Source organism: Furipterus horrens, unplaced genomic scaffold, assembly GCF_987537825.1.
Source record: "Furipterus horrens unplaced genomic scaffold, mFurHor1.1.pri manual_scaffold_4, whole genome shotgun sequence".
NCBI lineage: Eukaryota > Metazoa > Chordata > Mammalia > Chiroptera > Furipteridae > Furipterus > Furipterus horrens.
In genome coordinates, this window is record NW_028327174.1 from 93,504,824 (window position 1) to 93,529,750 (window position 24,927).

At 39.8% G+C, this 24,927-nt stretch overlaps 1 protein-coding gene and 1 pseudogene across 1 annotated transcript in view; one reads left to right on the forward strand and one right to left on the reverse strand.

The window, feature by feature from the left end:
- ATP8A2 (ATPase phospholipid transporting 8A2) overlaps positions 1-24,927 on the reverse strand; it is a 587,729-nt gene that overhangs the window by 327,523 nt on the left and 235,279 nt on the right. The window lies entirely within an intron of this gene.
- LOC150012452 (serine/threonine-protein phosphatase 2A 55 kDa regulatory subunit B delta isoform pseudogene) lies at positions 18,922-20,210 on the forward strand (annotated as a pseudogene).

Below are 24,927 nucleotides of genomic sequence, written 5' to 3' on the forward strand. Positions count from 1 at the left end.
GAGGGGTGCTTATGTTCTTACTAATTAGGGTTTTGTGATTCTTAGGGTATGTTCCCAGCAGCAGAATCACTGGATCAAAAGGCAGTTCCATTCTTAGTTTTTTGAGGAAATTCCATATTGATTTCCATAGTGGCTGCACCAGTCTGCATTTCCACCAGCAGTGCAGTAGGGTTCCCGTTTCTCCACATCCTCGTCAGCACTTGTTGTTTGTTGATTTATTGATGATGGCCATTCTGACAGGTGTGAGATGGCTTCTCATTGTGGTTTTAATTTGCATTTCTCTGATAATTAGTGATGTTGAGCATCTTTTCCTACGTCTTTTGGTCCTCTGTATTTCCCTTTGGAGAACTGTCTATTCAGGTCTTTTCTTGTTTTTTATTTGGGTTATTTGTTTTTATTATGCTAAGTGAAATAAGCCAGTCGGGGAAAGACAAATACCATATAATTTCACTCATATGTGAAATATAATGAACAAACTGAAATAACAAGCAAAACAGAGACAGACTCATAGATGGACAGCAGATGACAGCTAGTTGGGGGTAGTAGTTAGGGGGTGGAGGAATTGAGAAAAAATGAAAAAGGACTTGGGGGCATGGACAACAGTGTGGTGATTGCTGTGGGGAAGGGGGTACAAGGGGACTAAATGGTAATGAAAAAAAATGCAATAAAGATAACTTTTTTTTTTTAAAGAAAAGCAAAAAAAAGAGGTCTGCAAGTAAAGAGATTAGAGACAGACAGACAGGCCAATACTAACTCCAAATTGGTACCCATCCAAGGTGGATGCTGTGGCCTAAAAAGTCCCCCATTGGATAGAACTGTACCCTCCTCCTCTGTACCTTCCCAGAGGCTGAGGCAAGACATACAATAGAAGTGTAAAGAGGAAATGAAGTGAACAAACTTTTCAGTGATGAAATTGACAAGGAAGCACCATGATTTCATATATGGGCCACGCCTTCAGTGCTAGGGATCCAATGCAAGGTGGAAAACCATCAAACTGTCATTCCAGGTAAAGCCTAGACAAAATATAATATACCTAAGCACAAAGCCAGACTGCAAGAGAACTTTTAAGTTTCTAATTAAGATACCAGTAGGAATATCTTCTAAGACATGGCCTGTTGCTACCTTTTCTCTCAAAAGTCAAAGGAAACCAAGCTAAGGGCTCCCCTAAGTCAGGCCCAGCAAATTTATTTAATTTAAAGTCATACTTGTGCTGTCTATATTGCTTTACTGGCTGAAAAGTGATAAAGCAATCTTCTGAGAGTAGTTTTCATATTACGTAGCTAAACCTAAAAATTCATCTATTTGGCAAATATTAGTAGACATTTCAGAGAGTAGAGCACCATGTCAAGAAATTCAGAGAATGTAAAATAAACCAGTAGATGCCATCCTCTTGCATCTTAAAGTCTAAGAAAAGAGATGGACTATATATCAAAAATAACTATAATATCAAAGCACTGAGGTATTAAGAGCCAAACAGTAGTAAAGTAACAAGAAATTTAAAGAAAAAAAAAATGCCCCACAAAGAATAGATTTTAACGTTGACAAAGCCTTCCTAATTTCCCACAACTTGAAGAATTGATATCTGGGCTAGATTTTGAGGCAGAAGTTGACTATGGACGCAGGAAAAAAAGGAAGTGAGGGAAAGAGAAATGGGAGTAAAAAAGAAATGGGGACAATCAGGTTTTATACCAGAAATGATCAGTGGCTTCATTTAGTGGGAACAGAAAGCAAATAGTAAGAATTGGTAGGCAAATAAGACCAGGCTGAATTGTTGGAGCATCTTGAATTGTGAGCCATAGAAGTTATTATATTTTGTTTTTAAGTTATCAGATCAAAGGGGTGCTTTAAAAAAATTAGACAGGCAAAAACATTGACCAGCAGAGCAAACAATGAAGGAGCACGGGGCATGAAGCTAAAGTGACAGCAGAGACGAAAGGCCCAGGAAACCAGCAGCAAGGGGAAGGGATCGATCACCTCTGCCTCCAGCCAGCTGTGATGCCTTGACTGTAGGGCAAGAGGCTGCTGTACAGCTGATGTAATAACCCTCAGGCAGAAAAACATTGCCAGGTTCTGAAAGGCTGCTTGAATAACAGCACAGTTAGTTTAAAATATTGCTATTCAGAATTGTATAGAGTGAACATATATTCCTTCAAAAAGTAATTACTCATCCCTATTAGAATGCCCCCAATCCAGAACACAAAATAATATCAAATATTGGTGAGGATCTTATGCAACAGAAACTCTCATTCATTGCTGGTGGAAATGCAAAATGGTGCAGCCAGTTTGTAAGACAGTTTGGCAGTTTCTTACAAAATTAAACATACTCCTACATATGATCCAGCAATCACACTCCCTGGTATTTACCCAAAGGAGCTGAAAACTGATATCCACACAAAAACTTGCACAGGGATGTTTATAGCAGCTATATTTATAACTGCCAAAATTTGGAAGCAACCAACGTATCCTTTGGTAAGTGAAAGGATAAATAAACTGTGGTACATCTAGACAATGGAATATTATTCAGTGATAAAAATAAATAAGTTATCAGCCATGTAAAGACATAAGGAACCTTAAATGCATATTACTAAGTAAAAGAAGTTAATCTGAAAAGGCTGCAGACTATTGATTCCAAATATATGATTCTGGAAAAGACAAAACTATAAAGACAGTAAAAACATCACTGTTTTCCAGGGCTTTGGGGGAGGGAGGACAGGAATGAATATGAATAGGAGGAACACAGGATTTTTAGGACAATGAAACCATTCTTTACGACACTGTAATGGTGGACATTTGTTATTATACTTTTGTCCAAACCAGTAGAATGTACAACTCCAAGAGTGAATCCTAATGTAAACTATGTATTTTGAATGATTATGATGTGTCAATGGAGGTTCATCAGTTGTAACAAATGTGACCACTCTGGTGGGGGATGTTGATAATGGGGGAGGCTGTGCTTGTGTGGAAGCAAGGAATGTATGGGAAAATCTCTGTACCTTCTCCTCAATTTTGCTGTGAACCATAAACTGTTCTAAAAAAATGAAGTCTTAATACAAACAAAGACAAAAAACAAAAAAGTAATTACCGAGTGACATCCCAGAAAATGGTGGAATAGGGTCCTCAAAGAAAGAGATCCTCCACTGAACCAATGATTAAGCTCACAAACACTGACGGGATCAAGATTTCAGAACTGTGGTATTTAATAAAGAACCTACAATAACTAAAGGAGTGCTTAATAAAAATCAAGATGGCTGAATTTCATTAAAAAAGCACTGTGGCCCTGGCTGATGTGGCTCACTGAATTGAGTGGCAGCCTGCAAACCAAAGGGTCACCAGTTCAATTCCCAGTCAGGGACGTTCTTGGATTGCAGGCCTGGTCCCCAGTTGGAGGAGTGCAAGAGGCAACCACACATTGATATTTCTCTCCTCTCTTTCTCCCTTCCTTCCCCTTGCTCTAAAAATAAATAAATAAATACAACTTTTCTTCAAAAAGCACTGTGGCCTTTTCACTTCCTTGTCTACCATTCCCCAGAACCACACTGTGGCTACGAGGATGGTGGCTCCCATTGCTAGTGTAACTTACTAGTGCCAAAGGGCTAATGTGGACCTTATTCTTAAAGTACCATACTTGTGCATTTTGACCACCCTGGAGGTTCCCTGAGGAACTGGTGTACAGGATAACCTTTGTTTTACCCCTGCTCCCTTAGGCTGGAGCGGCTTTCCATGTGGTAGTGGCATCTGCTGGAAGATTTAAAGACATACATTCCCCGTGCCCACCTCAGCAAGTGACAGTGGATGGAGCAAGCAGTAGGAAGACCCAAAAGTTTTCATGAAGAAATAGGGCTTAGAATAGCCATCATATATACTGTGAAAACCAGAGTGCAATGTGCATGTCCAGAGCTGACACATGCTCAGGAAAGACCCAAGACAACCCTAGGCTTGTGTCTCTGGTAGTTCTGCCATCACTGCACAAACAGGAGGAAAAGGCTAAAGCAGAGTTATGGGTGACCTAGCTTCCCATTAAAGGACTGTCCCAACTCACAGCTAAGCTGTGAGAATGGGGAAAGTATTTTTTCTCTCTTTACATCCAGACATTTAAGGAAATAATCTGTCAGATTACTGGATGACCGCTCAGAAAACAGAACAGAAACTTCGATAATAACACATGACAAGGAATACAGACTTCATAAAAGTAGATGGGAAAAGTCACTGTTGGGGCAGCCCTCAACAGTCTACAACAAACCTGGGTAGGTAGAGAATTTGAGTTCCAGAGTTAACATATTATCACATTTAAAATAACCAGTTTTCAACAACAATAACAACAAAAAATTACAAAGCAACAAGGAAGTATGTCCCATTCACAGGAAACAAAATAAACTTAAACATTGGACTTCTAGACAAAGATTTTAAAATAACTGACTTAAATATGCTCAAAGAGCTAAAGGAAACATGGACAAAGATGTAGAGGAAATTAGGTAAATGATGTATGACAAAATAGAGAGTATCAGTAAAGAGACAAATTCTAAAAAGAAACCAATTGGAAAGTTTTGGAGCAGAAAAGTATAATAGCTGAAATTTAAAAATTAACTGGAAGGGTTTAACAGAAAATTTGAACAAGCAGGAAAAAAGTTCTGACAATTGGAAATAAGGCAATTGAAATTATACAGACTGAGGAGCAGAAAGAAAACATAAACTAAAAATTAAGAGAGCCAGAGGGACCTATAAGACACCACCAAGCATACCAACATATGTACATGGGAATTTCAGTGGGAAAAGAAAGGGGGAAAGGGTCAGAAAGAATACTTGAAAAAATAATGGCCAGAAAATATGAAATTTCATAAAAGACATATGTCTAACATATCCATAATGTTCAACAAATTTTAAGCACTATAAAGTCAAAGACATCTATACTAACTATAATCAAACTGTCAAAAGGCACAGAAAGAATCTTGAAAGTAACAAGATAGAGCAAATCATCATGAATAAGGGATCTTCAATAAAATTAACTGCCAATTTTTCATTGGAAATCATGAATGACAGAAGGCAGTATGATTAAATATTTAAGGTGTTGAAAGAAGGACTTCCAGTCAAAATGGAGGTATAAGTAGACACACACTTTGCCTCTGTGCACAACAATAGAAAGAATTACAACCAGATCTCAAAAACAAGTAACAACCAGAACCATCAGAAAATCAAGCTATATGGAAGTCCGACAACCAAGGATTTAAAGAAGCAACATCCATCCAGACAGATAGGAGGGGTGGAGTCACGGAGACAGGATGGAGAGGTGGTGTGTCTTGGACCAGTGGCAGCAGCAGAAACAGTGGCGGTAGAATAGATGCTACCACATTCAGGTGTGGTGGATAAATATCAGGAGGGATACCCTGGGAGCAAATGATCCCAGCCCCAGGCCAGACTGCACAGCCCAGGGTTCCAGCACCAGGAAGATAAACTCCTATTACCTCTGGCAGAAAAAAACAGTGGGGGTTGAGGCAGCAGCAGAAACTGCTGGATTTTCACTGCTTAAAGGGCCCATCTGGTTGTAGAATGTATGCAATCCCAGGGCAGCAACTGGAAGGGCATCAGTGGCATCTGGGAAGTGGTTGAAGTGACTGGAAATGGGGCAAGTTCCAGGCAAATCACCAGAAGCCAGGCAATGGCATTGTCCCCTCTCAGAGACCCCCACCACAAACAGAACCACTAAGCAGTGGCCCCGCCCTGGCAATTACCTAAGGCTCCACCCCATACAACTTACAAGTGCCTTTGCTACATAGGCCATACTACTAAGACAGGGAGTAAAAGCAGCTCTACCTAATAACACAGAAACAAACACAGGGAGGCTGCCAAATTGAGAAGGCAAAGAAACATGGCTCAAATGAAAGAACAGAACAAACGCCCGAAAAAGAACTAGACGAGGGACTTCCGGCCAAGATGGAGGCTTAGACGGACACGCTAAGTCTCCCTCTACAACTAGAGAGGAATACAACTACTTCAAAACAAAGGATAACTAGAAATTCCAGAAAATAAAACTACACGGAAGTCCAACATATGAAGTTATAAACCAGCGGTGCCATTTGGGCAGGTAAGAGTTAAAGAGGGCAGTGCTGTTTGCAGTCGCACCTGGAGCGGCGGGCGGTGAGGAATCCAAGCCCCTGGCGGTGCCCGACTCCCATCTTGGACCCCCGCCCCCAAAGAAAGCACCACAGGGCTGCGAAACAGGTCGCGGACAGGCAGGCGCCGGTCGCTGATTTGTGACGCGTACACAGGCACTGCCCCCGACAGCCGGCCCAAGAAAACAAAACGCATCTGTCAAAATGAGGCAGACAACTATAGAAATCCCGGTGACACAACTCACCAGGCAGCAGATAGAGAACCTGACAGATGAACAGATAAGAAACCTGTCAGAGGCTCAGTTCTGGGCCATTGTTATCAGGTGGCTTACAGAATTCACAAAAGAGCAGGAAAAAGATGAGAAAGAAGCGAAAAACACTCATAACGAAAGGAACAAAACCACATATGAGACAGATGGTGAGGAAAAAGAAATCCAGAGTTCATTTCAACAAACTGGAATATGAAGAAGGAACAAGCAGTCAACCAATGCAGCGAGAGGAAATGGGAAGCAACAATGAGAGGATCAGAAACCTCTGGGACAGCTATAAAAGGCCCAACATAAGAATCATTGGTTTGCCAGAGAATGAGGAAGATGAACTAGAACTTGAAAAATTGAGTGAAAATATAATAAAGGAGAACTTCCCAGACTTGGGGAAGGGAATAGACTTGCAGGTCCAGGAAGCAAGGAGAGTTCCCAAGAGACTGGACCCAGGGAGAACCACTCCAAGACACATTATAATCAAAATGTCAAAAATTAAAGATAAAGAGAGAATCTTAAAAGCAGCAAGAGAGAAGAAAAGAATTATGTACAAAGGGGTCCCAATTAGACCATCAGCTGACTTCTCAAGGGAAACCCTACAGGCAAGAAGGGACTGGCAAGAAATATTCAAAGTAATGAAAATCCAAAACCTACAACCACGAATACTCTATCCAGCGAAATTGTCATTCAGAATAGAAGGACAGAGAAAGTGTTTCCAGGACAAAATAAAACTGAAAGAGTTCATTAGATCCAAACCACTGTTATATGAGATGTTAAAGGGACTGGTTTAAAAAAACAGAAGCTAGGGAGATGAAACAAAGGCAAACTAAATAGGCAACGAGAGTGGAAAGGAACTGTGGGTACGGGAAGCATATTGGGGGGAGGTCAACAGGGAGGGGGAATGGGGAAAGGGAGGGAGATGATATAGGAATTGGGGATCAAGGTAGGAGGGAATGGAATAGACGGAGAGAGGTTGGGAGGAACTGTATGCACAACTAATGGACATAATCTAAAAGGGGGGGGCAACTGGAGGGAGGGGGGCCACCGGGTGGAGGGGAGCAGAGGGAAGGGAAATTGGCACAAATGTAATATTTTAATCAATAAAACACATTAAATCTGAAAAAAAAAAAAGAACTAGACGAAATGAAGATAGTTAACCTATCATATGCAGAGTTCAAAACACTAGTGATAAGGATGCTCAGAGAACTCATAGAATACAGCCAAAATATAAAGGAAGAAATGAAGGTTACACAAAGTGAAATAAAGAAAAATATACAGGGAACCAACAGTGAAGGGAAGGAAGCTGGGGTTCAAATCAACAATTTGAAACAAAAGAAAGAAATAAACATTCAACCAGAACAGAAAGAAGAAACAAAAATTTTTAAAAAATGAGGAGCGGTTTAGGAACCTCTGGGGCATCTCCAAAAGTGCCAACATCTGAATCATGGGGTGCCGGAAGGAGAAGAGGAAGAGCAAGAAATAGAAAACTGATTTGAAAAAATAATGAAAGAAAACTTCCCTAATTTGGCAAAGGGAAGAGACATACAAGTCCAGGAAGCACAGAGAGTTCTAAAAAACTTGGACCCAAAGAGGACCTCACCAAGACACATTATAATTAAAATGACAAAGGTTAAAGGTAAAGAGAGAGTCTTAAAAGCACCAAGAGAAAAGAAGAGAGTTACCTACAAAGGAGTTCCTATAAGACTATCAGATGATTTCTCAAAAGAAACTTTGCAGGCAAGAAGGGGCTGGCAAGAAGTATTCAAAGTCAGGAAAAGCAAGGACCTACAACCAAGATTACTCTATCCAGCAAAGCTATCATTTAGAATAGAAAGGCAGATAAAGTGCTTCCAGACAAGGTAAAGCTAAAAGAATTCATCATCACCAAGCCATTATTACTTGAAATGTTAAAGGGACTTATTTAAGAAAAAGAAGAAAATCAAAACTGTGAATATGAAAGTGAAAACAAACTCACAACTATCAACAATTGAATCAAAATAACAAAAAGAAAAACAAATTAAGCAAACAACCAGAAAGGAACAGAATCATAGGTATGGAGATCATTTGGAGGGTTATCAGCTGGGAGGGAAAAGGCAGAGAAATGGGGAAATGGTGCGGGGACTAAGAAGCATAATCGGTTGGTACAAAATAGACAGGGGGAAGTTAAGAATAATATAGGAAAGGGTGAAGCCAAAGACCTTATATGCATGACCCATGGACAGGAACTAAGGGGAGTGGGATTGCTGGAGGGAAGGGGGATACTGGGTAGAGGGGACAAAGGGGAGAAAGTTGGGACAACTGTAACAGCATAATCAATAAAATATACTTCAAAAAGAATAAAGTGCTGAAAGGAAAAAGAAACCTAACAACCAAAAATCTTATATTCAGCAAAACTCCCATTTAGAAATGGAGGAAAAATTAAGACATTCCCAAATAAAATATGAATTCCTCACTAAACCTGCCTTATGTACAATAAATACTAAAGAGAAATGCTTACAACTGAAATAAAGGACAGTGGACTGTAATTTGAAGCCATACAAATAAATAAAGAATTCCCGGAAGGTACCTGCATAGGTAAATATTAAATCCAGTATTACTGCATTTTTGGTTTGCAACTCTTCTTTTTGTTTCTAATATGATTTAAAAGACAAGGGCATAAAACAGTAACTATAAATCTATGCTAACAAACACTCAATGTCTAAAGATGAAATTTGTGAGAATAACAAAATAAAGGGTGCAGAGCCTTGTAGGAGAAAAGTTTTATATGCTATTAAAGCTAAACTCATATCCATTCAAACTAGATTGTTATAAATTTATGATATGAATTGTAATCCCTAGGGTAATGACTAAATAAATTTTAAAAATACACAGAAAAAGAAATAAGGAGTGTTCAGGCTCCTTAACAAAATGCCACAGACTGAGGAGCTTATAAACAACAGAATGTTATTTCTCATAGTTTTAGAGACTTAAAGTCTAAGATTTGGGGTTGCTGTCTTCTCACTGTGTCCTCACATGGCAGAAGGGCTAGGGAGCTTTGCAGGGCCTCTTGGATAAAGGCACTAATCCCATCATGAGGGCTCTCCCCTCATGACCCAATCACTGCCCAAAGGCTCCACCTCCTAATATCATCACCTTGGGGATTGGAATTTCAACATAGGAGTTGAGGGCAGCGGGGGACAGACCACAGCAAGGAGGAGGATCAAAAAAGGAGACTAGGAAAATATTGGACAAAAAAGAAGTCTGCATTGAATACTAAGTGAAAGAAGCCAGACATCAAAGATCACATATAACTCCATTTATATGAAATAACCAGAATGAGTAAACCCAAAGATACAGAAAGCAGGTTAGTGTTTGCCAGGGGCTGGGGTGAGGGTAGAAAAAAATGGAGAATAACTGCTGAATGAGCACAGGATTTTATTTGGGAGTGGTAAAAATATTTTGAAACTAGACAGAGGTGCTGGTTACACAACTTTGTGAATGTACTAAATACACTGATTTGTTCACTTTAAAATGGTTAATTTTCTGTTACATGAATTTCACCTCAATGAAAAAAGCTAGAATAAAAGAAACTACCTCTAATTTTTTTTTCATTTTGCTAGTAGTAAAAAGAAATTAATTAAACTTATTCTTTATAAGAACAGACTGAACAAAATTGTTCTAAAGAAAGACGATCAGCCCTGGCTGGTGTGGCTCAGTGGATTGAGCACACCGGCCTGTGAACCAAAGGATCGCTGGTTCGATTCCCAGTCAGGGTACATGCCTGGGTTGAGGGCCAGGTCGTCAGTTGGGAGCGTGCAAGAGACAAACACACATTGATGTTTCTCTCCCTCTCTTTCCCTCTCTCTAAAAATAAATAAATAAAATCTTTAAATAAGAAAAGAAAGACATGTCAGAAGCAGTTTTAGGATCATCTAAACCTTGCCTCTATCCAGAAAACTTTAACCTAGTTGCCAATCCACCTCAAAGTTTTACTCCTTTGCCATAATTTCCCAGAAAGCTAAGTTAAAATTACTGTTCATTTGTCATATTACAGCTTGGTGTCATCAAAAAGCTGAAAGTTTAACATCTATAACAATGCAAAAATGGAAAATACCGATACCCACTTTTAAACCAAAAATTCAAATAATTATTAAAATAAATCCCAATATTTTAGATTGTAAACTTTAAACTGAAGTCATTAGACAATTAAAATCTTCCAAGGAAGAGCTTCCCATGAAATGTAAAACCTTTATCATGCCATGTCAATACTGAAAACATGAAGCAAACCAGCCTAGGCCTGGGTAAACTTTTTAAGTTTGGCTTACAATCCCTTGATGTCCTCCCATTGGCCACTATAAAACAAAGGAAAGAAACACCAGTCTTAACCTTAAAATGTCTACCACATATTTTATGACTATCCAAGGCTTAAAACCTACCTCTGGAGTAAAGAACCTAGTCAACATCATAATTGTATGGAACTTTAAAATTCATGATTTCTGCATTCAAGATTGGATGACAGGAGATAGAGGGGCTCAGAGGAAGCCCTTCCCTAGCACTGGCACAACTGTGCAAACACATATTAGTGCCGCTCCCCACAAGTCCCATAGCCTTGTCCACATTTCACACATGTTGCTAAGATCAGAATGGAAGTCATATGCCAGAGAATAAAAGTGTGCATGAAGCATCACTACACTTCATAAAAATAATACGTTGTCCCAGTTCCAACCTATGGATTTTAGACTACTCAAAAAAGTTGAATGATCTGTCACGACTTTTAGGTATGCTGACATAATCCTGAACAGCTGGATATTAACTTGAAGAGCAATGCTTCTCAGGAAATAGCTACCCTGCCCTGCAAGGAAAAATGATAGGTTCACTATGCAGCTGCACCTCGCTGTGCTGGGAGACTTCAGCCACCCAGGATTCTGCTGGACTTGGACTTCACTGTTCCTACTGCTTTGTACAGCTGAACTCTAGAAGAAGTCATGGACATGCTGCTCCCACTCTCACAGGCTTTGGTTATCTCTGATGCCACATTCCTCATTCTCCAGCATTCTAGACCAAAGCGTGAATGATCTTCTTGAGTATACGCAACAGATGCCTTGTATTTTTAAGATATGTTTTATTGATTATGCTGTTACAGTTGTCCCAATTTCTTTTCCCTCTGCTCCCCTCCAGCCGGTGGCTTCCCTCCCTCCAGTTGCCCCCCCCCCCTTTAGTCCATGTCCATTGGTTGTGTATATAGTTCTTCTCAACCTCTTCCTGTCTACCCATTCCCTCCTACTGTGCTTCTTAATTCCTGTACCATCTCCCTCCCTTTCCCCCCTTCCTCCTCTCCGCTGACCTCCCCCCATAACGTTCCCCATACCTATAGTTCTTTTGCCACTCTCGTCGCCTACTTAGTTTGCCTTTGTTTCGATTCCCTAGCTTCTGTTGTTGGTTGTTGTGATGCAGTTTTCATTTTAATGTTCATAGTTTTTATCCTCCTTCTTCTAAACCAGTGCCTTTAACATCTCGTATAACACTGGTTTGGATCTGATGAACTCTTTCAGTTTTACTTTGTCCTGGAAGCACTTTCTCTGCCCTTCTATTCTGAATAACAGCTTCACTGGATAGAGTATTCGTGGCTGTAGGTTTTTGATTTTCATTACTTTGAATATTTCTTGCCAGTCCCTTCTCCTTTGAGAAATCCGCTGATAGTCTAATTGGGACCCCCTTGTACATAATTCTTTTCTTCTCTCTTGCTGAAGATTCTCTCTTTATCTTTAATTTTTGACAATTTGATTATAATGTGTCTTGGAGTGTTTCTCCCTGGGTCCAGTTTTTCTGGAACTCTCTGTGCTTCCTGGACCTGTAAGTCTATTTCCTTCCCCAAGTTCGGGAAGTTCTGCTTCATTATTTTTTCACATAATTTTTCAATTTCTAGTTCTTCTTCTTCGCCCTCTGGCAATCCTATTATTCGAATGTTTGTTCGCTTATAGCTGTCCCAGAGGTTTCTGAATCTCTCCTCACTTTCCTTACTTTTTGTTTCCTCTTTCTGCACTGGTTGACTGTTTGTTCCTTCCCTATGTTCCGATCTGTTGATTTGATCTCTGGATGTTATTTCCTCACCACTTGTCTCATATGTGTTTTCATTTGTTAAAGCAGAATTAGCTTTTATTCCTTTCCTGTCTTGTTCCAAATCTTTTATTAATTCTGTAAGCCACCTTATGACTATAGCTCTGAACTGAGCCTCAGAAAGATTTCCTATCTGTTTGTCAGGTCCCACATCTGCTGCCTGGTGAGCTGCGTCACTGGGATTTCAATCGTTGTCTCCTTCATTTTGACAGTCTTGTGTTTAGCTTTGCTTCCAGGGGAGGCTATAGGAGGCGGAGCCCCATGCACTCGTCACTACCCGGTGACGGGCAGTGATCAGCGACCTGCAATTTTTTCGCTGCACTGTGGCGCTTTGTGTGGGGGCGGGGGTCCAAGATGGATTCCTGCCGTTACTCTCCGCTGAGAGATCGGGATCCATACCCCCGCCCTCTGGGCCTCAATGTCCAAGGCAATGGGGGGGCTGCCTTTCCCAGCTTTGGAATCGCGAGCTACAGGGTTTCGACTGCAGCCGGGATTGCTCCCCTGGCGTTTCTCACAGTCCTGCCACTATCCCTGCTGCTACCATAAACAGCACCGCGGTTTCTCACCCCTCCTACCCGTCCGGACGAGCACCCCTGGTTTATAACTTCATACGCTGGGCTTCCATGTAGTTTTATTTTCTGGAATTTCTGGTTATCTTTTGTTTTGAGGTAGTTGTATTCGTACTTAGTTGTAGAGGGAGACCGAGCGTGTCAGTCTAAGCCTCCATCTTGGCCGGAACTGCAGATGCCTTTTTAAGTGTCACACCCCCCAGCAGTTAAGGCTCTCTACCATCCAAGAAGGTTAGTTCTCTCACATGCTTCCTCAAGGTAAAGGGTGCATGGTCAATAGGTACACAGAAGAAAATAAAAACCAAGCCTCAGGAAGCTAGAAACAGTGGCAGCAATAGGTACGTGGACAAACCTTTCATATGTCTTCGATGGCATCTCTGGTTCTCTCTGGAGGTCTTTCTAGATCTTCTCCATCAACTTGTTCCCTCTGACTACACAGTTTTATCTTCACATGAGTCATAATAGTCCAACTGATCCAAACTTCATTTGGTGTTTCAGCTTCAGCAATCACTGCCCTGGCAGCTGCTCTCTGTCTTGAACAGTTTCTGGGGCGTTCTTTTTCTCTCAACTTCATTGAAGAATAATTGAAAAATATAACTGTACATATTTAAAGTATACAATATGATGAGTTGATATACATATACATTGTGGAATGATTACCAAGATCAAGATGGTTAACACATCCATCCCCTCACATAGTTAACTCTGTTTTTCTTTTTTGCGGCCAGAATGCTTAGGTCAGTACTACAGCCAGGCCTAGAGACAGACACCTCTAGTGACCCACCACCCTCACCAGAGGAGGTACAAGTGAGGAAGGCAATAATGAAAATCTCAAACAACACTACCATTCTATCTAATTTCATATTCTTTCCTAAACCTAATCAATACTTAAGGTAAAGGCATTTCACCGATCATGCAAGAAAGTAAATTACTATTTTAATCATTCACCTTCCAACTTCTATAGTTTCTAGTTAAACTTCAGAATTTTTCCCTCTCATTCTGCTCTAGTAACTCCTAACAGTTATAGGTTTGACAATGGCTTTAAGTAATCAATGATTAATAAATATTCCTATTAAGAAGGCCCTCAAAAATGTCTTTGTTCTCAGAAAATGGCTAGAATAGAGACAAAACTCATATTAGTTCTGCACATAATGGGTTATAATAAAGTCCTATTGCTTATCACTTTACATGACCAAATAATGGGTCTAAGACAAAGAGAATTCTAGTCCTGAAAAACACAAGCTGGTCTGTGATATGAGAATTTCAGATGCAACTCCAGAGATCAAGGGATAAAAGCCTGTAGCCAGATTCTTCTTCAGTGAAACATAAAAGAAAGTGGATTATGAGACAACTTGAATATTACAGCTGGTAATGAGGTTGAGTTGAGACATTCCCACTCTAGTTACTTGATTTCCATTGCAAAGCTCACTTGAAGAATACCTCTCCCACCCACACACTCCTAAGTGAGACTTGCTCAGTAATAAAATTAAGTTTAATTCAAATTTTACGAATACAATGAATTTGAAATAACTCAATAAAAATTTAATAAATATTGAAGCAAAGTCACATTTGCACCAAATTAAACTTTAGAGGCATTAGGTGAATCTTATTAAACCTACATATTCAGGAACATCATCAACTTTAGAACTAAATTTGAATCTCAACTCTGCCATTTACTATGTGTGTGATCTTGGTCAAGATACTTATCTCCTCTGAGCCTTGATTTTCTCAACAGGCCAAATGGAGCCACCACATCCTATCTGGATATCTGTGTATGTGACCCAGGATGGTTGCTGAATGGTACCCAGCACAAAGTTCAGGGTAGGTAGTTAAAAGTTCATCTCCAGGACTTCTGGCCTGGAGGGAGGCATATAGACGCTCTGAGTCTCCCTCCATAACTAAGAAGGAAAACAAATATTTCAAAACTGGAGACAACCAGAAGTTCCAGAAAATCTAGCTGTATGGAAGTCAACAAAGAAATATATAAAAAAGAAATACTCATCTAGACAGGTAAGAGGGGCAGAGCCAGGGTGGAGAGGAAGTGGTATGGTGCCAGCAGCAGCAGCAGTGGCAGTGGCAGGCTGGCAGAAAGCAAAGTAACGCATTTCAAAAAGTGGGGAGGGACACCTGGGGAGCATTCCCAGCACCAGACCAGACCGCACAGCTTATGGTTCCAGCACTGGGAAAAATAAAGCCTCATTGCTTCTGACTGTGCAAACCAGTGGGGATTGGGCTAGAGGAGAAAATGTCAGTCTCTCAGTAGAGTCCTCTTGTTTAATGGGCCCCTACTGTTGTAGAATGTCCATGGACCCACCCACTCTGGGAACGACGGCCAGGTCAACAGCCAGAGAGGCACCAGTCCCATTCGGATGTGGGAGAAGTGCCTGGAAAAGGGGCGAGTGCTGAGCAAGTGGCATTGTTCCCTCTCAGACTCCTCCCCCACATACAGCGCCACAGCGTGGTGAAACAAGCCACCCATACTGAAGAATACCTAAGGCTCTGCCCCCTTACAACATAACAGGTGCAATAACTCTACTTAAGACACAGAGGCAAACAGAAAAAAAAATCCCAATTACTATAGCAACAAGAAAAATAAAATACCTAGGAATAAACTTATCCAAGGAGAAAAAAGACCTGTACTCAGAAAACTACATAACACTGAAGAAAGAAATTAAGGAAGATACAAATAAATGGAAGCATATATCATGTTCATAGATTGGAAGAACCAACATCATTAAAATGTTCATACTACCCAAAGCAATATATAGATTCAATGTTATCCCTATAAAATACCAATGGCACATTTCACAGATCTAGAACAAATATTTCAAAAATTTATAAGGAACCAAAGAAGACTCCAAATAGCCTCAGCAATCTGAGAAAAAAAGAACAAAGTAGGAGGGATCACAATACCTGATATCAAACTATACTACAAGGAAACTGTAATCAAGACAGTCTGGCACTTGCATAAGAACAGACATATAGATCAATGGAATAGAATAGAGAGTCCAGAAATAAACCTAGGTCTTTGCCAATTAATACTTAACAAAGGGGGCAGGAGCATAGTGTGGAGTAAAAATATCCTCTTCAATAAGTAGTGTTGGGAAAACCAGACTGGCACATGCAAAAAAAAAAAAGAAATTAGGCCACCAATTTATATCATATACCAGAATAAACTCAAAATAGATAAAAGAATTATAACGTGACACTATAAAAGTCCTAGAGGAAATAATAGGCAGTAAAATTTCAGATATCCCACATAGCAATATTTTTACTGTTATATCTCCTAGGGCAAGTGAAATAAAGGAAAGAATAAACAAATGGGACTACATCAAATTAAAAAGCTTCTGCACAGTTAAAGAAACCATCATTCAGCAACCATATGGGAAAACATATCTGCCAATGATACCTTGGCCAAAGGTTTGATCTCCAAAATATATAAAGAATTCATAAGACTCAACATCAGGAAGTCAAACAACCCAATTAAAAAATGGGCAAAGGACCTGAACAGACACTTCTCCAAAGAGGATATACAGAGGGCCTGTAGGTATATGAAAGGATGCTCAACATCACTAGCCATCAGAGAGATGCAAATTAAAACCACAATGAGATACCACCTCACAGGGTCAGAATGTTCATCATTAACAAATCAACAAACAACAAATGCTGGCGAGGTAATGGAGAAATGGGACCCCTAGTGCACTGTTGTGGGGATGCAGACTGGTACAGCCACTGTGGAAAACAGTATGGAGTTTCCTCAAAAAACTAGATTCCACTACTGAGAATATACCGTAAGAATCACAAAACACCAATTCCAAAGAACTTATGCAGCCCTATGTTTATAGCAGTGCTATTTACAATAGCCAAGTGTTGGAAATAGCCTACGTGCCCATCAGTAAATGAGTGAATCAAAAAACTGGTACATTTACACAATGAAATACTATTTAGCAGAAAGAAAGAACTCCTACCTTTCGCAACAGCATGGATGGAACTGGAGAATATTATGCTAAGTGAAATAAGCCAGGTGCAGTCGATGAAAGACAAATACCATCTGATCTCACCTATAAGAGGTACCTGATGAACAGAACAAAACTAGCAAGCAAAATAGAACCAGAGGCATGGAAATAAGGACTGGCAGAGTGGAGGAGCGGGAGGATAAGGGTGGAAAAAAGGGGGAAGGGAATAATAGGCAAGGAGCATTTATGAATGACCCAAGGAGATGGACAACAGGGTGAGTAATGACAGTGGGAGTGGGGGATGGCTGGGCAGAGGAGGGCAAAGTGGGGAAAATTGGGACTACTAAAACAAAATAACGATAAAATATTTTACGACCTCTTTCCTATTCAATAAAATAAGAAAAAAATATTTAACAGGTAAAGCTAAAGAAGAATGAAGTTAATCAGGGAACCAGAATCGCATGCAGAGGTAGTCAGCCTTTAGGCTTAAATCAATCACATGCTGAGGCTACAAATTCTTTCCTTCTAAAAACTGGGGAACCTTCTTGGGGCAACTATTAAGCTTGGCCAAAGATGCAGCCCTATGGTAACTTCATCTCTGATGCTTTGAGCTTCCTTTGTGTCCTAGCAAACCTCTGCCCATTAATCACAGTAAGTAATGATAACCAATATATGCGGTGCTTACAATATTCTACATGTTCTTTTAAAGAGTATGCGTATTTTAACTCACTTTAACCCCCACAATAATCCGAGGATGTAGGTGTTAGTCATAATACCATTTCACAGTTGGGAGAGCCTAGGCAAAGAGAGTTTAAGTAATTTGCTCCAGGTCACAGAGGTACAGAGTAGTAAAACCAGGGTTCAGATTCAGAGAGCCTGACTTCAGAATGCTTGAGTTAATCACTACTTTGTGTGGCCTGAAAACAAAGAGGTTCAAAGTATCAATCAAATGAATGATTTCATGCATGTAAATCCCAGCTTCACACAATCACAATTAGTAGTTGAGCCTTTTTTTCTCACTTTAAAACTTGATGCTTTGTTTTTTCAATATCTTCGTACAAACAATAAGTTTACTCATCACTTCCAAAGAATGTGCTTAATCAAAATTCAATGACCATTGGATGTTAGGAATAGATATTGTAGGTAGGCCCTGCTGTTCATGATTCAGATATTAATTAAATCTCACATCTTTCAAATTTTGCTTTACAACAATGGTAGAAGGAATGACAGTTTCTCCAGAGCTATGCATACTGATTTAATCCTGCTTAAGTTCCTAATCAGTTTTTCATTATTTTCTTAAAGCAATTATCACTTTAATTAGGATATGATTTAGATACCATAAGCTAATAAGTGAAAAAGAAAAGATAAATTAGGTTCCACACAGACTAGTACATACACTGGCCATTTCACTTGTAGCAGTGATGAACCTTCTTGAGCCAGTGTGTGGGCTTCCCTAAGTAGGTGTTCTAGACTACCTGACAGGTTCCACTCTCAAGGAGGTCTTGTTATAATACAGGAATATTTCTACATTTGTGACTTGGTTTACTATTTCATACTTTCATAAATGAGCATAGTATCTTTTTATTTTCTACTGTTTTTTCTGAAGTTTGATAATTGTCATCTTTAGTTGACCTGGAGCACCCTTTCAGTTTGTTTTAGTTTGATAGTATGGAATCTATATTTTTAATTTCAAGTTGTTATTTCCCTATGCCAACATGCCTTATTTAAGAGTATTACTTGATATTTAAATAGATCCAACTTGGTAACTAGTGATTTTTCAACTGCCCTCTAGGTTTTCATTATTACATGTCAGCCTAGCACCAAAGTGCCATAAGAACTGGCATTGTAGGTGATGGTGGCCAGGCTGAGGTGCTGAGGCAGTGGCTGCCCCACGGGCGAACATGACTTGCTGCGGTGCTTCCTGCTGGTCAAGGGGGCCATGGACGAGGATACGGCAGATGTTGACATCATCTCAACTGTTAAACTTAATTACTCTGGAGATCTTCTTGCAACAGGAGACAAGGGTGGCACAGTTGTCATTTTTCAGCAGGAAGAAGAGAATAAAAGCCACCCTCATTCTAGGGGAGAATATGTTTACAGCACCTTTCAAAGTCATGAACCAGAGTTTAACTACTTGAAAAGTCCAGAAATTGAGAAAAAAATTAATAAAATTAGGTGGCTACTACAATAGAATGTTGCTCTTTTTCTACTCTCTACAAATGATAGAACTAGTAAATAATGGAAAATAAGTGAATGGCATAAAAGAGCAGGTTAAAAGTTGAAAGATGAAGATGGACTTCGAGACTCACTTAGAACTACAGTACTGGGGTTCCCAATATTGAAGCCCATGGACTTCATGGAAGAGCAAGTCCATGACGAATTTTTGCAAATGCTCACACATAACCATATAAATTCCATTTCTGCAAACAGTGATCATGAAAAATATCTTTCTGCAGGTGACCTAAGAATTAATCTATGGCATTTAGAGATCACAGATACACTCTTTCACATAGTGGACATTAAGCCCACAAGCGTGGAGGAGCTGGTGGAAGTGATCGCCTGGCCAAGTTCCACCAGCACAAGTGTTTGTGTACAGCAGCAGCAAGGGGACCATCCAGCTGTGCAACCATACTCCTGTGTGACCTGAGCGAGACCACCTGTCGTGAAGGTCTGGGACCTCAATATGGAGAGCCAGCCAGTTGAGACCAGCAAGTCAATGAGTACCTTCAAGGTAAGCTGTGTTCTCTGTATGAGAATGACTGCATCTTTGGCAAGTTTGAGTGGTGCCAGAACTATCCAGACAGTATAATCAGGACGGGGTCCTACAACAATTTCAGAATGTTTGACAGAAACATTCAGAGGGATGTGACCCTTAGAAGCTCCCATAGAGAACAGCAAGCCTGGAGTGAGTCTGGAGCCTAGGAGAGCATATCCAGGTAGGAAGAGGAAGGACGAGATCAGTGTGGACAGTCTGGGCTTTAATAAGAGGACTCTGCACATGGCCTGGCATCCTGTTTTACTGCCCGGGCTGCCACCAACAACCTATACACATTCCAGGACAAAATCAACCAGGAAGCATGGGGACTGAGTCTGTCTTACATGGTACAGCCCAGCAGTTTCTGTCAGGAAAGAGGTGTCCCTCCTTTCCACAGAGCACAGGGGGACACACCTTGCTCCTTCCCTAGACTGGAGCCCCCACTCTACACAGCCAGGGGGCCGTGAGTATCACTGCTAAGTGAAGATCCAATTCAATACAATAAATGTATTGAATATTTATTTAAATCTGAGCCATCCTTCCTAGTTGATAGACCAAATAAAGAACACCCAACAGAAAACTTGTCTGGTATCTCTCTTGTCCTTCTGCCATCTGATGAGCTCTCACATGCAACCACACCCACTGACCAGGGCCACTGGCTGAGCAAGCTCAGGCAGCTTGACACACACACACCCGTATCTACCATCACTACTTCTGGTGTAACCACCTAATAAAAGCAAAACATTATACAAAGTGTTTTTAATACAAAAAAAAGAATTGATGTTTTAAGTTGAGTTCTAATATTTGATGACTTAAACCCTCTCCCCATATCTGTTACAGAATATACTATTGGACTTTCTGGCTCATTTATTTTCTGCGTGAATTTCAGAATCACAAAATTTCAATGAAGAAGATGTGTTTTTGTGTTTTACTTCAGGCAAGAAGACTCAAGCTTGAGAAGGCACCCAAATATAAAAGTGGGCAAAGTGATATTTTGTGTTCTCCTATTCCACTTTAATTAAGGGGGAAAAATGGATACTTTGTAGAAGACTGTGTAGAAGACTTTCAAAATTCTAATATATAGAAGCGTTAAACTCGTCTAAAATAAAGGATCTGACAGTAAACGGCTCTGAGTTCCTTACTGCACATTGTTAGAAACAACTGGCTTCAACTCGTTCTAGTTCATTAAAAATAAAAGGGAAAAGAACGGCTAATAGCAAATTCAAGAGGATAGCTTGGCTCTCAGTAATTTAATTCTAAATGTAATAACATGCTTATTAAAAATGGAAGGTCACTCTTCCAAAAATTTCCCTAAAGGCACAGCTGCCAAATTGACTTCTGATCTAGCCTTTACATTATTAATTCAATGACAGTATAAAACTGGCAAGGAAAAGCTTCATGTTTGCCTCACAAAGGGAGACAGCTATGCCTGAAGATCTTGCATGTTTCCTAAAAAGTGAACTGAAAAAATAAAAGTCAGCTTAATTTCTTTTTAAACTGTCTAGATAAAGGACTAAAAATGTTTTATTCTGACCTTTGGGAAATGCCTTCTAAACTGGACTCTCGACTTCTACCCCTTTTGAGCTCTGCCTTCACTCATTAGCAGCAAAGCCCTGGATATCCAGCAGCACGGAGACAGCGCAGGCCAGGCCCAGCTGGTCTGGAGAAAAGGCACAGCCTCCTTGCCAGGTCCCCACTGCTCGGGTAGGCAACCGTGGAAAGGCACCAGGCGTGGAAGTTGGCCTCCCAACCATGACTTGGCAGCAAACTCTAATTAATGAAACTTGACCGCAAAAAGCTTGTTGATCTTAACTTGTCTCAAGTTCCAGACCTGGATAGCAGGTTGAAACCTGCTAAGATCATAATCAGCACAATCTATAGCTTTTGGAAAGAACTTTTTCTAGCTAGGTTTCAAAGGGTCACCTCCTCCTCCTATCTGCAACGTGAATCACACTACATCTGCAAACCTGCCATGGAGACACTGGCTTTCCCAGACACTAAAGTGACAGCAGATACACAACCTCGAGAGGGAAACCATTTGGGAAGTGACTTTTATTGAAATGAATCGTTCATTCAGTTTTACCACTAACTTTCCTTTATATGCTTTTCTCCTACAATGTGTCTTTCTGCCTTTAATTTTTTACAAGAACCAAAAAGTAAATAACTACATAATAATATCAATACCCTTCATCCATGGGTGACCAGGACAGACGGTAGTGGGACCACACTGGGTTTACTGGCTCACTGCAGTCAGGGAACCAGCAGGTTACGGGGAACTCTGAGGTGGCTCTGAAAGAGGTATAGGATGGGCTTGTCATCGATTTGGGTTCTGTCAGGTGATTTGGGGAGGTTCATAGAACGATGATTTTGATCTGGAACCTGCTATCCTGATCTGGGTTGGGAGCTGTCGGAAAGCTGCCTGTGATTTTCTACCTTCTATTTATGACTCCATTTGTCAAAAGACTCCTAGAAATGGCAAATGCTGTTTCTTGTATTTGCAAAGAAAAACTTGTTTATCAGCATACATTAACATCTGACTAGTTAGCAAAATGGCTGGCACTCTCAATTCAACCTGCTCATATATACACAAATATTTCTGTAACAAAATATAAATTACTTGGGGTATATACCACAGACATTAAAGTAAAGTTTAGTGATAATTCATTTAAACTACAGATACTAGTCAAATACTTGAAAATCTGACAGTGCATTTTCCCTTCAGTGATTTCCTTGGGGCCATGAACTTGGAAAAGCAACATGTTCATGGGTCAGCTCCACATAATCTAAGGAATCTGTTTCCCACTTGGAGCATTTGATAGTGGCCTGGCCACTCCCCAGGTGTGGCTTGCCTCTCCATTACCAGGAGTCATCACAGCAGGGGGAGCACTTCACTTCAACAACTGCAGAAAGTCACTCTCTCCCACCATTCCAGTTCACCTGCCTGATGGAGTTCAGCTGCAACAATAATAATATTCTGAATGATGTTAGAACTCTAATGAGGAAGTAATGAAATCAGACTACCTGTCATGGATGATAGCCCATCTCATCAACATAGAATGTGAATGTCTTCCAATCCTCCCGCCCCTCAGACACCACTTGCGAAACAGTTTGCTGAGAGGTTCTACCAGCCTTCTTCAACCCATCAGCATTAGTTAATTAATGGAGCCCTGAACTGGTGCCAATTCTGAAGGCTATTCTTCAACACTATGCAGTGCCAGAAGTTACACCAAACAGTGCACATACCTGGTGAAAACTTCTCAGGTTCACAGCATCATCCAAACATTATCCAAGGAAGAACTAATCCCAGCTTTATACAAACTAAGTCAGAGTAGAGAAAAACAGGGAACATATCCCTAACTCATTGTTGTGAGTTATATAACTCTGAGATTGTAACCCAATAAGAAGAACACAGAAAAACAAAAATTATAAACAAATTACACTCAGATATCAATACAAAGTTCTAAATAAATGTTTCTAATAAAAGTCAATAATGAATAAAAAATGTAATTCATCATGACCAAGTTGGATATTTCCAGAAATGCCAGATTGGTTTAATGTTGGAAAATCAGAAAATATAGTTTAAAACTTTAAAAATTAAAGAAAAAAAATATAAGATCATTTAAATAGATACAGAAAAAAAGTATTTGATACAATTCAGCATCCATTCATGTTAACATGATAAAGGGTACCTACAAAAAATCTATAATAAGCATCATTCTTAAAAGTAAAACATAAGAAGAATTCAGATCATAAAAAGGCAAAATAGCCCCATGACTACTTCCATTTGGCAATGTGCCTAGTCAGCAAGGTAAGTAGAGTAAAGGAAATTAACCATTAGGACTGGGAAGACATGCCAAAACTGTCCTTCAAAGGTTGTATTATTATTTAAGTTAAAAATTCAAAAGTATCTACATGTAAGAATTAGTAATAGAGTTTAGCAAGGTTCCTAGATTACAAAAAAAAAAAAATACTAACATAAATTTCATTTGGAAATGCTATCAATGGATAAGTAGAGAATAAAATTTTTTAGAAGTTATTACCTATCATAGCATAGAAAACCATAAAGTATCCAGAAATCAATCTAAAATATATAGGAGACTTTTAAGGATAAGTTATAAAATTTTACTTAAAAGCTATTAAGGAAATACAAAACAGATTGTGTCATCGATTTTTTGACTTAATATCATCTCTTCAGAAAATGACTTACAGATTAAATGACAGTTATACTCAAAATCTCCACAAAATATTTGTATAAAAAAAGAAAGAGACAAATATCTCCAGAAAAAGAGGTCAGTGGGGCTAGCTGCAGAAGACCTCAAGACTTACTACAAAGCGGTGACAACAGAGATCACGTGCAACTGCCAGAGATATACACAAACTGATTAATGAAAATGACAGAAATGTCAGAATCATTCCCACACGTACGGGCACTTGGTTGACAACAGAGCCGGCACTGAGAGTGATCAGGGAAAAGAGAGGTAACCACTCAACTAAGGGCACTGGGACAACTGCTTATGTCCACAGGAAAAAAAATAAAATTAAACTGCTGCTAGACACCCAATACAAAAAAAGAAAATTCAGCATGACAAAACCACCAATAATAATTTAAAAACAATATGGGAAACTACCTTTGTAATCTCAAGGAAAGTTTCTAGACACAGAAAACCTGAGCCACAGATGGGAATCTATGGCTTAATCGTTAACTGATTAATCTGCCTTGAAACTACAAACCTTTCTTCATCAAAAAAAACCACAGAGAGATTAAAAAAGCAAGCAACAAACTGGGAGAAGACATTTGCCACACATAAATTAATAAAATTTTAATACTCAGAATTCCTACATATCGGTAAGAAAATTACAAATGGCCCAATAGAAAAACTAGCAAAGGACATTAATAGGCACTTACTTCACAAGGGAGGAACTCAGATTCAGATTTGCAAAAACTAGGAAGTCTTATAATGCTAAGGACTAGAGGAGACAGAGCAACAGAATCTCTTATGATGTTGAAAAATATGTAAATAGCTACAACCACTCTGAAAAGCAGTTGGCATCATCACCCACAGTTGAAAATGCTCAAACATGTGACCCAGCAACCCCACTCCCGGGTACACGGCTCAGAGGAAACTTTATACAGCAGGGGCCGTGTACGAGACTGTTTCGGATCACACTGTCCACGGCAGCAAA